Source organism: Tachysurus vachellii, chromosome 8 (assembly GCF_030014155.1).
Source record: "Tachysurus vachellii isolate PV-2020 chromosome 8, HZAU_Pvac_v1, whole genome shotgun sequence".
Lineage (NCBI taxonomy): Eukaryota > Metazoa > Chordata > Actinopteri > Siluriformes > Bagridae > Tachysurus > Tachysurus vachellii.
The window spans coordinates 26,542,540-26,555,574 of record NC_083467.1 but is presented as its reverse complement, the minus strand read 5'-3'; positions in this window follow the sequence as shown (position 1 = coordinate 26,555,574).

Below are 13,035 nucleotides of genomic sequence, written 5' to 3'. Positions count from 1 at the left end.
GAATCTATGCTTTTGACTATGGCTACTTGGAGCGCAAAAATCGTCCGACAAGGGTCAACTTGGACAGTATAGGCAATAATATAGAACTCAACTCTATTCAGACTCTTTGTCTGGTAAGAAACATTCCTTTGATTTTTGGTGACATTGTGCCAGAAGGAAACCAGAACTGGACTTTGCTGTTGCTCTTACTGCAGATAATTAACATCATATTCTCTCCATCTGTTACACTAGGCATGACTGTGCATTTGAAGCATTTAATAATGGAACATCATGACTTGTTCAAACACTTGTATCCAGGTAGAAACCTGATTCCTAAACATCATTTTATGTTACATTACCCGTCTTGTATTCGAAAAATTGGACCGTTAATACATATGTGGAGTATGCGATTTGAGGCAAAACACAGGGTTTTCAAAAGCACACTTAAAAACTTCAAGAACATCACAGTATCACTTGCCAAAAAACATCAAATGTCCATAGCATCCAATTGGGAAACATCTCCTTTGAACCATGTTGAGTATGGACCTTTGAAAACATTTAATGTGAACAATGAGGAAAATGGTGAAATGTTTGCCCAAGCCCTGCCCGATGTCGCAAAAGACATCTTCTCTACTAACTAGGTAAAGATCAGTGGGGTAGAGTACAGAGCCGGGTTAGTGATTTGCAGTGGTACAGAACAGGAAATGCCTGTGTTTTGCAGAATAAAAAAAATGCTTTTAGTCAACAGTGTGATCTACTTCATAGTGAACAAGCTTATGGTTGACCATTTCAGTGAGCATTTTCATGCCTACAACGTGTTTGAAAGTGATGAAAAAGATGTGATAAAAGCAGATTGTCTTCAAATTTACAAGCCTTTTGACTTACTAAGTGCTTATGGTGGAGATGACAGCCTTTATATTGTACCATTATTTTCTCTGTAAATGTGCAAGTTGTATGGTGCTTGGATATTTTTGTCTTTATTAAAAAAGTTGAATTCTTCATATGTTTCTTTTTTCTTGTAGTGAAAAAGTATTTTCAGAACATTGAATGTAACACAACTGTCATGAATACACTGTAAAGTGGTAATAACACTGAATGATCTAAATTAACACTTTAAGAGTAAGGGAGTAACATGATATAGAGTTTAAAATACACTTTAAAGTGTCATAAAATAACACTGTGAATGTTAGGAATTAACACCCCCAGTGAAAAGGAATAACACATGTTTAGTGTAAAAAATACTCTTAAATGTGTTAAGAAACAACACTCTGAGTGTTACATTTTTAACACTATTATGGAGTTAAAATATTGACACTATCCAAAGTGTTAATTTAACTCTGAACTGGTGTTGATTATATAAACTCTGGGAAAGTGTTAAATTTAACACTATGGGAGTTGAAATAACACTGATGTTTTTGCTGTGTGGTGAGATCTTAGCAATACTTCCATCCATATTGATGCATACAGCAAAAGACTGGTGGATGGCTGAAAAAAACCATGTCAACACTTGGAACCAATTCAAGGCTGTATTTCTGCATTCCTTTCTACCTGATGACCATGAAGTGGAGGCAGAGAGGAAAATTAGAGAGAGAAAGCAAGGAATAGGGGAAAGCATCCGGACAATTGCTTTTCAGTATAGAGCCATGTGTCAGAGATTGAAGCCAACGATGACGGAAAGAGAGATACTTCAAGCTACATTAAGAAACTGCAATCCTCGACTCGCTAGTATTTTGAGAAGCACAGTCAATATGTTTGATGAATTAGTTCGTGTTGGAGTGTTGGTAGAATGAGATATGGCAGAGGAAAGAGCTTACTGGAAACGTAATGCTGAACAAGTGAACAGAAGAGGAGGAACCGATAGATCCGGTAAAGGCAAAGGCGGAAGCCATAACATCGCCATAATATCTGAAGGTAACATCCAGCTATTAACCCTTCCTGTAGTGAAACATACTTGTGATGCTGTTATAGACACTGGTAGCTCGTATTCCCTAATCCAAGAATCTTTGTGTAGGAAATGGAAGGAAGATGCTGAGACATGGAAATCTAGCAAAGGACTCTCGTTCGCTCTTGCTAATGGACAAATACAATGAGCTTTAGGAGAAGTGAGATGGGAATGTACATTACAAGAAACCACATACCCGGTGAGGTTATTTATCATGAGGAATCAAGGCTTATCATTTCCACTCATTCTCGGACTTGATTTCCTTATGTCAACTGGTTTAAAGCTCGACTTCAACAGTTCTTCTTATTCATTTGACGGACAAGAGGAATCACCACAATCATTCTCTTGCTATCTTAGACCTTGCTATCAAGCATCAGATATTCACAAGTGATCCCATCCCAGTGTGCAAAAGACCATATCCTGTGCCAATACACAAACAAAAATTAATTTATGAAGTTGAAATGATGCTGAGCAAAGGCATAATACGACGTCTTAGTTCCAAAGAAAGATGGAAGTGTATGTTTCTGTGTAGATTATTGGCCTCTAAATAGCAAAACCCCATTGGATGGATTCCCAATGCCTCAAATACAAGACATCTTAGAGTCAATGTATGGAGACTGAGTATTCAGCACTCTAGATCTGATGAGTGGATACTGGCAAGTTATGATGGATGACTGCAGCATCCAGAAAACTGCGTTCATTACCAACAACCAATATGAATTTCTTTGTCTACCTTTTGGATTGAAAAATGCAGGATCTACTTTTCAAAGACTGATGAACCAAATACTGAAGAATTTACTTGGTAAGTGTTGCTTCATATACATTGATGACATTGTGGTATATTCTAAAACCATCCAACAAAACATCAAAGATCTCAAAGCAGTGTTTTGCGCGCCTTTACATGCTCTCAAGCGGAAGAATGCGACGTGGAATTGGACCGAAGAATGCCGCAATGCTTTTGAGAGGCTAAGGGATGCTTTACAAAAGGCCCCAGTTCTCATTCCACCAGACCCTAGCAGACCGTTTAAAGTACGGACAAATGCAAGCAACAATGGTCTGGGTGCTGTTCTTACTCGACTCGGACCAAGGTGAATGTGTCGTAGGAAAGAAGACAATTTCAAATTATTACAGATCATGCAGCTCTTGTTTGGGTATTCAACCATCCCCGACCGACATCAAAACTCATGAGATGGGCCATTCGACTTCAGGGACTGGATTTCACTGTGCAATACAGAAAAGGTCGGTGTAATGTTGTTCCTGATTCGTTATCTCATGCCCTACCTGGAGAAGATATCCCAAGTCCAATAGCAGTTTGTCATGTTCAAGATGTGGGTAAAGATCTGCCCATAGATTGGGAAGAATTAGGAAAATTCCAGAAGGCTGACCCAGTACTGCAAGAACTATGGGAAAAGCGAAACATTCTACACAAGACACAGATCACATACACTATGAATGTCTTAATACAGATATGTTATAATTCACAATATTTTATTTAAGGGTTGACAAGGATTTTAGGCTTCAGGGGAGGACAAGGCCAAAATAATCTTCCACAAACACCTCTCTCTTACTAAACCGAAAAATGAAGAAAATAAAATACATTACTGCTTACCTAACTCCCTCTCAAAAAAACCATATAATAAAGGTTTCCAAAATAACTGGCATCAATCCCCCTACATACCTTGTCACCATAAGTTGGTATGTTTTGGATAAAGGTGTATAATGAAATTGGCTGGCTAACAAGTCAAAACAGAGTCCATAATCGTAGTCTATATCAGGCATGGGTCAAGCACAAACAAATATACCAGTTGAAATAATAAACATAAACCAAAACATAACTCACAGGCTCAACACACTCTCTCTAAGACAGGACAATCAAAAATGACTGAAATGGGTTAACATTCAGTGAATATAGCATACAAATGGACAATGCAACACAAACAAAGTAACCACAATTGCACAAAAGGCAAAGAGCAAAGAGGCAAAAAGGCCAAGAGTCAAAAAAGGCCAAGAGGCAAAAGAGGCCTCAATCAGGGATACAGGCAGTCCTTTTATCTGGAACAGGTGGAGATTATGACCATTCGGAGCTTTTCTCCTATTAACTCCGGGAACCACCTTTCTGAAACACATGACCGGTACAAGAAAACACCAGAGGGCAGCACAGAAATAAAACAAAAGACTGAAGGTCATAACACTATGTGGTTCTAAACCAATTTTTATTCCGATATATACCTGATTCATTGGAAGGAAGTAGTTTACAGGTGATCATTCCCTCGAGCCTTTGACAGAAATTCCTCTAATTTGCTGAGTGGACACATGGGACGTATGAAGACATTGCGTCGTTACTCCCATGTGATCGCGGACATACTTGTAAAGGAGATTTTTACTCGCTGGGGAACACCAACTTACCTAGTATCGGATTGTGGACCTCAATTCACATCCCAGCTACTCAATGCCACATGTAAACAATGGGGAGTAATTCAAAAACTTACCACAGCATGCCATCCGCAAACCAATTTAACTGAATCGCACTCTCAAGACTATGATCACATCGTATGTCAAAGATAACCATCGACAATGGGATAGATGGGTTCATGAGTTTCGCTTTGCGATTAATTCGGCGTGGCAAGAGAGCACTTAAAATACACCAGCTGAGATCACCATAGGGTGCAAACTGAAAGGACCCATGGATCAGTTCCAACATCGTCATCCAGATCCTGACCACTCAGCCTACAATGTCATTGAACACCAACAACCCCTCCTGAGCAAGGTAAAGGAGAATGTCATAAAAGCCCGTACATAAAAGGTTTGTACTCATAAGTTGTCTCGAGCAGGGGATGCATTCATGGCAAAGTTAGCTCCTAAGTGGCAAGGACCTGCTACGGTAATTAAACAAGTTAATAAAGTCAATTATAAAATCGAAGTGTCTAAAGACCCCCATGCAGACCGAAACTTATCATGTTGAAAATCTGAAAAGGTTTTACGGTCATGTACAACCTTTCTCTTAAGGGGGTGTGTAACAGTGCTATGGATCTGTTCCATGTTTTAAGCTGTAGTGTTTCTCCCATTCCCGACCTCCGGGGGAGGTAGAGAGCTCTCTAAAGGAAGTGTTATCCTTTTTAAGAGAGACAAGTTAGAATGTCCCCTCCTCGAACCGCCACCTTATTGTGGTGGAGGGGTTTGCATGCCTGAATGATCCTAGGAGCTATGTTGTCTGGGGCTTTCTGCCCCTGGTAGGGTCTCCCAAGGCAAACAGGTCCTGGGTGACAGGCCAGACCAAGAGCAGTTCAAATACCCCTTATGAGTGATTTAATAACAAGGTCCGTGACGTCACCCGGTATGGCGCAACCGGGACCCCACTCTGGAGCCAGGCCCGGGGTTGGGGCTCGCATGTGAGCGCCTGGGCTCAGCCCGTAGGAGCGATGTGGGGCCGATCTCCTGTGGGCCCACCACCTGCAGGAGGGACCGTAAGGGGCTGGTGCAATGTGGATTGGGTGGCAGTCGAAGGCGGGGGCCTCGGCGACCCAATCCCCAGACACGGAATCTGGCTCTAGAGACATGGAATGTCACCTCGCTGGGGGGAAAGGAGCCTGAGCTGGTGCGGGAGGTTGAGAGATACCGACTAGAGATAGTTGGGCTTGCCTCCACGCACAGTTTGGGCTCTGGAACCCAACTCCTTGAGAGAGGCTGGACTCTCTACTACTCTGGAGTTGCCCGCGGTGAGAGGCGGCGGGCTGGTGTGGGCTTGCTCATAGCCCCCCAGCTCAGCAACCATGTGTTGGAGTTCACCCCGGTGAACGAGAGGGTCGTTTCCCTGCGCCTGTGGGTCGGGGATAGGTCTCTCACTGTTATTTGTGCTTACGTGCCAAATGGCAGTGTAGAGTACCCAACCTTTTTGGCGTCTCTGGAAGGGGTGCTGGAAAGTGCTCCAACCGGGGACTCCATCGTTCTACTGGGGGACTTCAACGCTGATGTGGGCAGCGACAGTGACACCTGGAGGGGCGTGATTGGGAGGAACGGCCCCCCCGACCTGAACCCGAGTGGTGTTCTGTTATTGGACTTCTGTGCTAGTCACAGTTTGTCCATAACGAACACCATGTTCAAGCATAAGGGTGTCCATCAGTACACATGGCACCAGGACACCCTAGGTCGGAGGTCGATGATCGACTTTGTGGTTGTTTCATCTGACCTCCGGCCGTATGTCTTGGACACTCGGGTGAAGAGAGGGGCGGAGCTGTCAACTGATCACCACCTGGTGGTGAGTTGGATCCGATGGCGGGGGAGGAAGTTGGACAGACTTGGCAGACCCAAACGTACTGTGAGGGTCTGCTGGGAACGTTTGACAGAGTCTTCAGTCAGAGAGAACTTCAACTCCCACCTCCGGCAGAGCTTCAACCAGATCCCAAGGGAGGTTGGAGACATTGAGTCCGAGTGGACCATGTTCTCCACCTCCATTGTCGACGCAGCCGCTCGGAGCTGTGGTCGTAAGGTCTCCGGTGCCTGTCGTGGCGGCAATCCCCGAACCTGGTGGTGGACCCCGGAAGTAAGGGATACCATCAAGCTGAAGAAGGAGTCCTATCGAGCCTGGTTGGCTCGGGGGACTCCGGAGGCAGCTGATAGGTACCAGAGGGCCAAGCGAGCTTCAGCCCGGGTGGTTGCGGAGGCAAAAACTCGGGTCTGGGAGGAGTTCGGTGAGGCCATGGAGAAGGACTATCGGTTGGCCTCAAAGAAATTCTGGCAAACCGTCCGGCGCCTCAGGAGGGGGAAGCAGTGCCCTGCTCACGCTGTTTACAGTGGGAGTGGGAATCTGCTGACTTCGACTGGGGACATCCTCGGACGGTGGAAGAAGTACTTCGAGGTTCTCCTCAACCCCACCGACATGTCTTCCATTGAGGAAGCAGAGGCAGAGGGCTCAGTTGTGGACTCGTCGATCCCCCAAGCTGAGGTCACCAAGCTCAAGTGTCTGGGGAGAGGGAAGTCTGGGCGTCCCTGCTTAGACTGCTGCCCCCGCGACCCGGCCCCGGATAAGTGGTAGAAAATGGATGGATGGATGGAAGTTAGAATGTTTGGTAGAGTATTGGTAGAGTTGGTATTTGGGAAGTTGTAAATGTTTTCTGTTTATTTATATGTAATGCTTTACTGTTGTCATCACTGTTTGTATTAATATATTGTCTCGGGTTGTCTCACAAAACTTTAATACATCACTCTACTCTCAGAAGCAAGAATCCTCTCTTTACTTAATATGTGACCCAAAACCGAGGTGTTACAACCTGCATCAGACACAATTAGGATGTCATTAAAAACCCTTAACAGAGCTGACTCTGTGCTATGCAGTGTTTTAAAACCGGACTGAAAAACTCCAGGATGTCGTGTTTATCCAAAAAAGATTTCATTTGTTTGTACTGTATACAATTTTTTTAAAACCTTAGAAAGGAGGGCCAGCCTGGGGAAATTGTACCAGTTCTGATTGTCTTCTGTGTGATGAAGATTTTGGACCTCCGCTGAGATGAGGCCGACTCTGTGAGAATCCTGAGGCATCTAGAGATCTACCAGCTCCAGTTGGACTCTGCAATACTATAGAGGAGATGTGGTCCATGTGGTCTTTTACATCAATACAGCATTTGTCAGACTGTATATTTATAATCACACTCTCCACTGTCACCCATATGAGGAGGGGTTCCCCTTTGAGTCTGGTTCTTCTCAAGGTTTCTGCCTTCAATTCTAAGGAGTTTTTCCTTGCCACTACTGCTCGAGTCACCTCAGACTTGCTCATTAGGGATAAATACATACACATTTTAATATATCTAATATTAATCTTGAATTTTGTATTCTATTAATCTTTATATTATTCTTTATATTAACCTTTTGTTCTATGTTTATGTTCTGTAAAGCCGCTTTGATGTCAATTGTAAAAAGCGCTATACAAATAAACTTGAATTTAATTGAACTATAGCCATTTTTTAGTCCACAACCATCTGTCCTTCTAGGTTCCTTCTTAACACTTTCTTATCACCTCCTCATCACCTCTTTTCCCCTCACCAACATGCCCATTGAAGTCTGCTCCAATCACTACTCTCTCCCATACTCTCCATCACCTAATCTATCTCACTCCAGAATCTCTCCTTATTTTCTAACTCACATCCTACTTGTGGAGCATAAGCATTGACATTCAACATTACCCCTTCAATTTCTAACTTCAAACTGATTACCTGGTCTGACACTCTTTTCACCTTTAAAACGTTCCTCACAAACTCATCCTTCAGGATAGCTCCTACCCCTTTTGTCTTCCTATCCACAAAAAAACGTTTGCACTGCCCTCAAATACTATGTGCTTTGCTTCCCTTCCTGGTCTCCTGCACACACAATATATCTCCCTTTCTTCTCTTCATCATGTCTGCCAACTCTCTATCTTTCCCTGTTATTGTACCAAAGTTAAGGTTTAAAACCTATACTCCTGCCTTTCCTCTTCTCTCTCTGTCTACAAACCCTTTTCCCCTCCTCTTCTTCCTCAACCAACAGTAGCCCAATATCAGCTGGCACCCTGTAGGTCAACAGCACCAGTGATGGTTGTTGTTAACCTGTGCCTTGAGCGATTCTTTATGGAATTCACACTAATGACTAAGACTTAGTTAGGACACACATGAACTGAGGGCAGACATTTCCTACTAAGATGTAGACCATCTGTCTCTGGGGAGCATTCATTGTATGGGCCAGTGAATCTGGTCTGGACTAAATAAAGTGGCACTGGCAGTAAGGCTAATATTCTAGCAAAAAACAAATGGGGATCTGCAGTACAGTCATACCACTCCTTCATTTGATCCTGAGCAGAGCTTAAAGCTTTTCAAGCAGTATCCTTTAAACACTTAGGAAGGGTGTGGACATACATCAGAATTGGCTTTTTCAGCGACCTGATGCCAATAACCATTGTTCCAGCAGGACCTAGTGGTCCTCATATGTTGTGACCAAACACAAACTCTGTGCTGTTTTCAGCCCTCGGGTTTTGTAATTTAGTGACACCTATTGGTGACCTGCATATATTTAAGAGGAGCACATGCTGTTCAGCCATTTTGTTGGTAGCTGTTTGAGAGTGCACACCTATTATACAAATCTCCATTTACACTTAATTTATCCTTGGAAAAAGCATTGTCTGTAAGTGTTTTCTAAATGAATGTTTTTTGATGTTTTGTTAGACCATGATGTTGTATTTGGAGATGTATTATGAAAGGACGTGTGTGTATATGAGACTTAAATACTCCTCTGCTTGTTAGATTCATGTAATCTGGGCATTTATTGTTAACAAACTTTCAGCACATTTATTTTAAAGTTTGTGTGAACATTTGCATATGCATATCTGAAATGTAAACTATGTGCAATGTTGTTTACACTACTGCTGTGTATGGTGTGCTATTTATTGCTAAATTGTTTATGTTCATCTATACTTCCACTGTTGTCTTTTTCAGTTTTACACCGCTTCCATTAAATTACACTTGTATTTAGTTCTGTTTCAAGTCTTTTTTGGAGGAGTGTTAAGCTTTCTGCATGGCTGTGTCTGTCTACACAGTGAGGGCAGTAAAAACTCACTGATACGAATTGAAGAGACCCATGTACAGCATTGTGTACACCTGTGTTGACGGATCTGTTGACACAGCCGCTGCCAGACGGGGTTGAGGAGGCAGTCCATCCAGGTCAGGATCATCTGAAAAAGACTTAAGACACTGGACACTTTGTGAGCTCCTTAATGTATTTTGTAAATACTGTGTAGATAATCTCAAATAACAGAACAGTTCCCATGTAAGACGAGTGCAGTACATTCTTAAATGTCTGATGGAAACATTCAAGGGCACCTTGTGATTCAAAGTGAAAGGCACTCAAGACTTGATGGCTATTTTGCTACTCTAAAATTACCTGTGAGAACAGCTGTGACCAAATGATAGAGCCACGATTTTTCTGTATACGCTTGGACAAAGGTTGTGCAGAATTACCCCAGTGCTTTGATTATAATCTTAGACTTGAGAGTATGCATTGGAATAGCCTTTGGAAAATGAGTGGCAGCACACAAGGGTCAAAAAAGAATTGCTGGACCAACACAATCAACTATTATACACTCAAATGATTCAGTATGAATTAAAATGGGCTGTATTGGTGAAAATGGAATAACCTGATTTGTTTTACCCACATATTTGCAGTTTTAAAGTATGTTTGATCCACACCTGCATGTCCAGAGCTAGCATAGTCATAAGCAAAGTTTGTTTTTTCCAAAGTAACAAGGGACTACCATCCAGAATACTTTCTCATTAACACTTGTTCTCAATAAAATAAGCAGCAGGTTGATTTGCCAACTCGGACTTCTCTACAACTGTGAACCAAGGAGGGGTTGGCTTTTTGAACATCACTTATCAAGGCATGTGATGTGGTTAAAAAGTTCAAAAGTTAATCTGCTATTAACCTGAGGTGGCACATCAGAAGCAATTTAAGAGATTTTGTCCACTAAAGTGACCTCATGACACAGGAACAACATGATCAAAGAATCAACAAATCTACCACATCACTCAACTTTTTCTGCTGGGCGCATGTTGATTCACTCAGGCAGGGAACACAGAGGAATACTGGGATCAGTGCTGTTATTCACAAGATCAAGCACTTGTGAAAAAAAAATAATTTTATTACCATCTATATAATTTCCAAGAATTGCTGAAACACCAACGACTAACAAAGCTGAACGACAGCTTGACAAGACCGGAAAAACCCTCATTTTCCAAATACACATTGTACATGTGCACATAAATTACAGTCAGTTTGATACCTTGAATAAATACATGACTGCCAGCATATGAATCTTTTGAAAAAGGTAATACATTTTCAAAAAAAAAAAAAAACAATCTTTGCATCATAGACACTTAATGGCACATGAGGGGAAGAAGCAATTGATATCACCATAGGTTCAACAGCAGGCTGGGTTACAGAAACATTTGACAATACATCTGCAGCCCTACCCTTTTAACTGGAGCCTGCTGTCTTGTATGTTTACTTTTTAACAGTTAGCATGTAGTAACTAAGTGACCTTGTTGTCACAGTAAAAACACTCAAGTTTTAAAAGGGGAACTTGTGGATGTGCAAGCCTATAGAGGTTTACTGAGAGGAAATAAGCACAAGGACACATACCTACAGGAAGAAAGGGCACTGCACACAGTTTTATGGATTAGGACAATCTCATCAGCTAGAATGGCAAACTTAAACAGTATGTCAATCTTTTCCTCATTCAGATACAACACTGATTGTTTGGGGAGACAAGAATTCCTCCAATAATATCAGCATTTCAAGCTCTTCAAAACTCTTTAACACACAAGCAAAATATTATTTTCAAACAAGGTGAATTTTTTACAACTTAATTCAACATAGGTTTGGCTGGCTGCTTTAACAGAGTCACTAAATCTTTGAACGTAAGCTTCAGACACATGCTCATATGAGTGAAGAGCAGTAGCCATAACGACTCATTTTTCAAGTGGTGTTCCAGAGTGAGAGCCGAGCATGCTTCCTGTGCATTTCCTGTCAGTTTACATTGCAACAACCGTGTTAACGTGCCCAGGCCCCAACCCATCAGACGAGAGAGGACCTGAAGCACTGTCATCTCTGTCAGTCGAGCTAAGAAGGAATCCTGACACTTGAGGGCTAGGATTCCTAGAATCGTCCTTCCCAGCTTTCCCTAAACCCTGTTCCACAGCCTCTGGTGTTTTGGGGTCAATGGGCTGCTCCTTTTCCTTTCACAGTAACATAGGGACATAGAACATATTCCTCTTCCAGATCAGGACTCCTGCTTGCTGTTCCCAAGAAAAACGGGAGGCTGTGTCCAATTTTGTACTTGCAGGTTCTGAACTGTACTATGAAGACTTTCAAGTTCAATATGCTCAGGCTCAAGCTTATTGCATCGCAGATCAAGTCCAAGGACTGGCTTGTGACAATAGACCACAAAGCACATAGGCATTCTGCCAGAGCACAGAAAGTTTCTCAGGTTTGCTTTTGGGGATGAAGCTTACCAGTATTGTGTTCTGCCATTTTGTCTAGCCCTATGAACATGCACGTTTATGAAATTATGACATTTACTGGCACTTCTGAATCTCCAGGGCATACTGAATTTCCTAGACATCTGGCTCATACTGGCCCAGTCGAAGGCTATGGCACCAAGTCATCGAGATGCTGTACTTGCCCATGTTGTACAGGTTGTACAGAGAACCACCTTTCTTGAAGTAGTTTTGGATTTCAAAACAATGCAGGCACATCTGTCTCCTGCTTGGGTGGCTTCCATACTGTCAGCAGTGAAAGCTATTCAGCTATGCCAAAGTCTCTCTGTTGGCCGCATGGTGGCAGCAGCTAATGTTATCGTTTTGGGTCTGCTTTAGATTCCAGCAGTGGCTCAGAGGTGCAGGCTTTCATCCCCACAGGCATCCCTGGATTATGCGCCATGGGCATCGTACTCTTCTTATGTGGGAAAGTCCCCGGTTCCTGATTTTTTTATTGCAAGACTCTTTCAATGGATGCCTCAGTTTCGGGCTGGGGAGTGGACTCGGATGGCTGCCCAACCCAGGGTCTATGGGAGGGCCCTTGTCTTTCATGGCACACAAATTTCCTGATATAATTGCTGTAATTGCTTTGCCCGGTTAGTGCCTTGAGAATTTATGTCCCCTGCTTGAGCTCATGGTATAAGTCCTCCTCCCTGTTTGTCTGCTTTGGGACCCGGAACAGGTTCAATCTGATCTGCAAGCATCACCTGGTGCACTGGGTAGTGAGGCAGAGGCCTATGAGGCATGAGGTGTTGCTCTGCCTCTAGGTGTCAGAGCTCCACTAGGTCCTTATCCAGTGCTTTCGCCAGGGGTGTTCCTTTTGAAGAAATTTGTGCTGTGGCAGGCTGCCTCTCTCCACACACATTTATAAACTAGACCTGGACCCCACTTTAGGCTATTGATGTACTATTCCCAGTCCACTCATGCTCACTCATGGCCTTTGGCACAGTAATCGACCGGTGTGTGGTGGCATGGGTATTGACATTAATATAGCATCAGCCTTGAAGCCCTGGTTCCCTGAGACAAGATTGAGACACTGCGTCACTTGTCACACTCTGG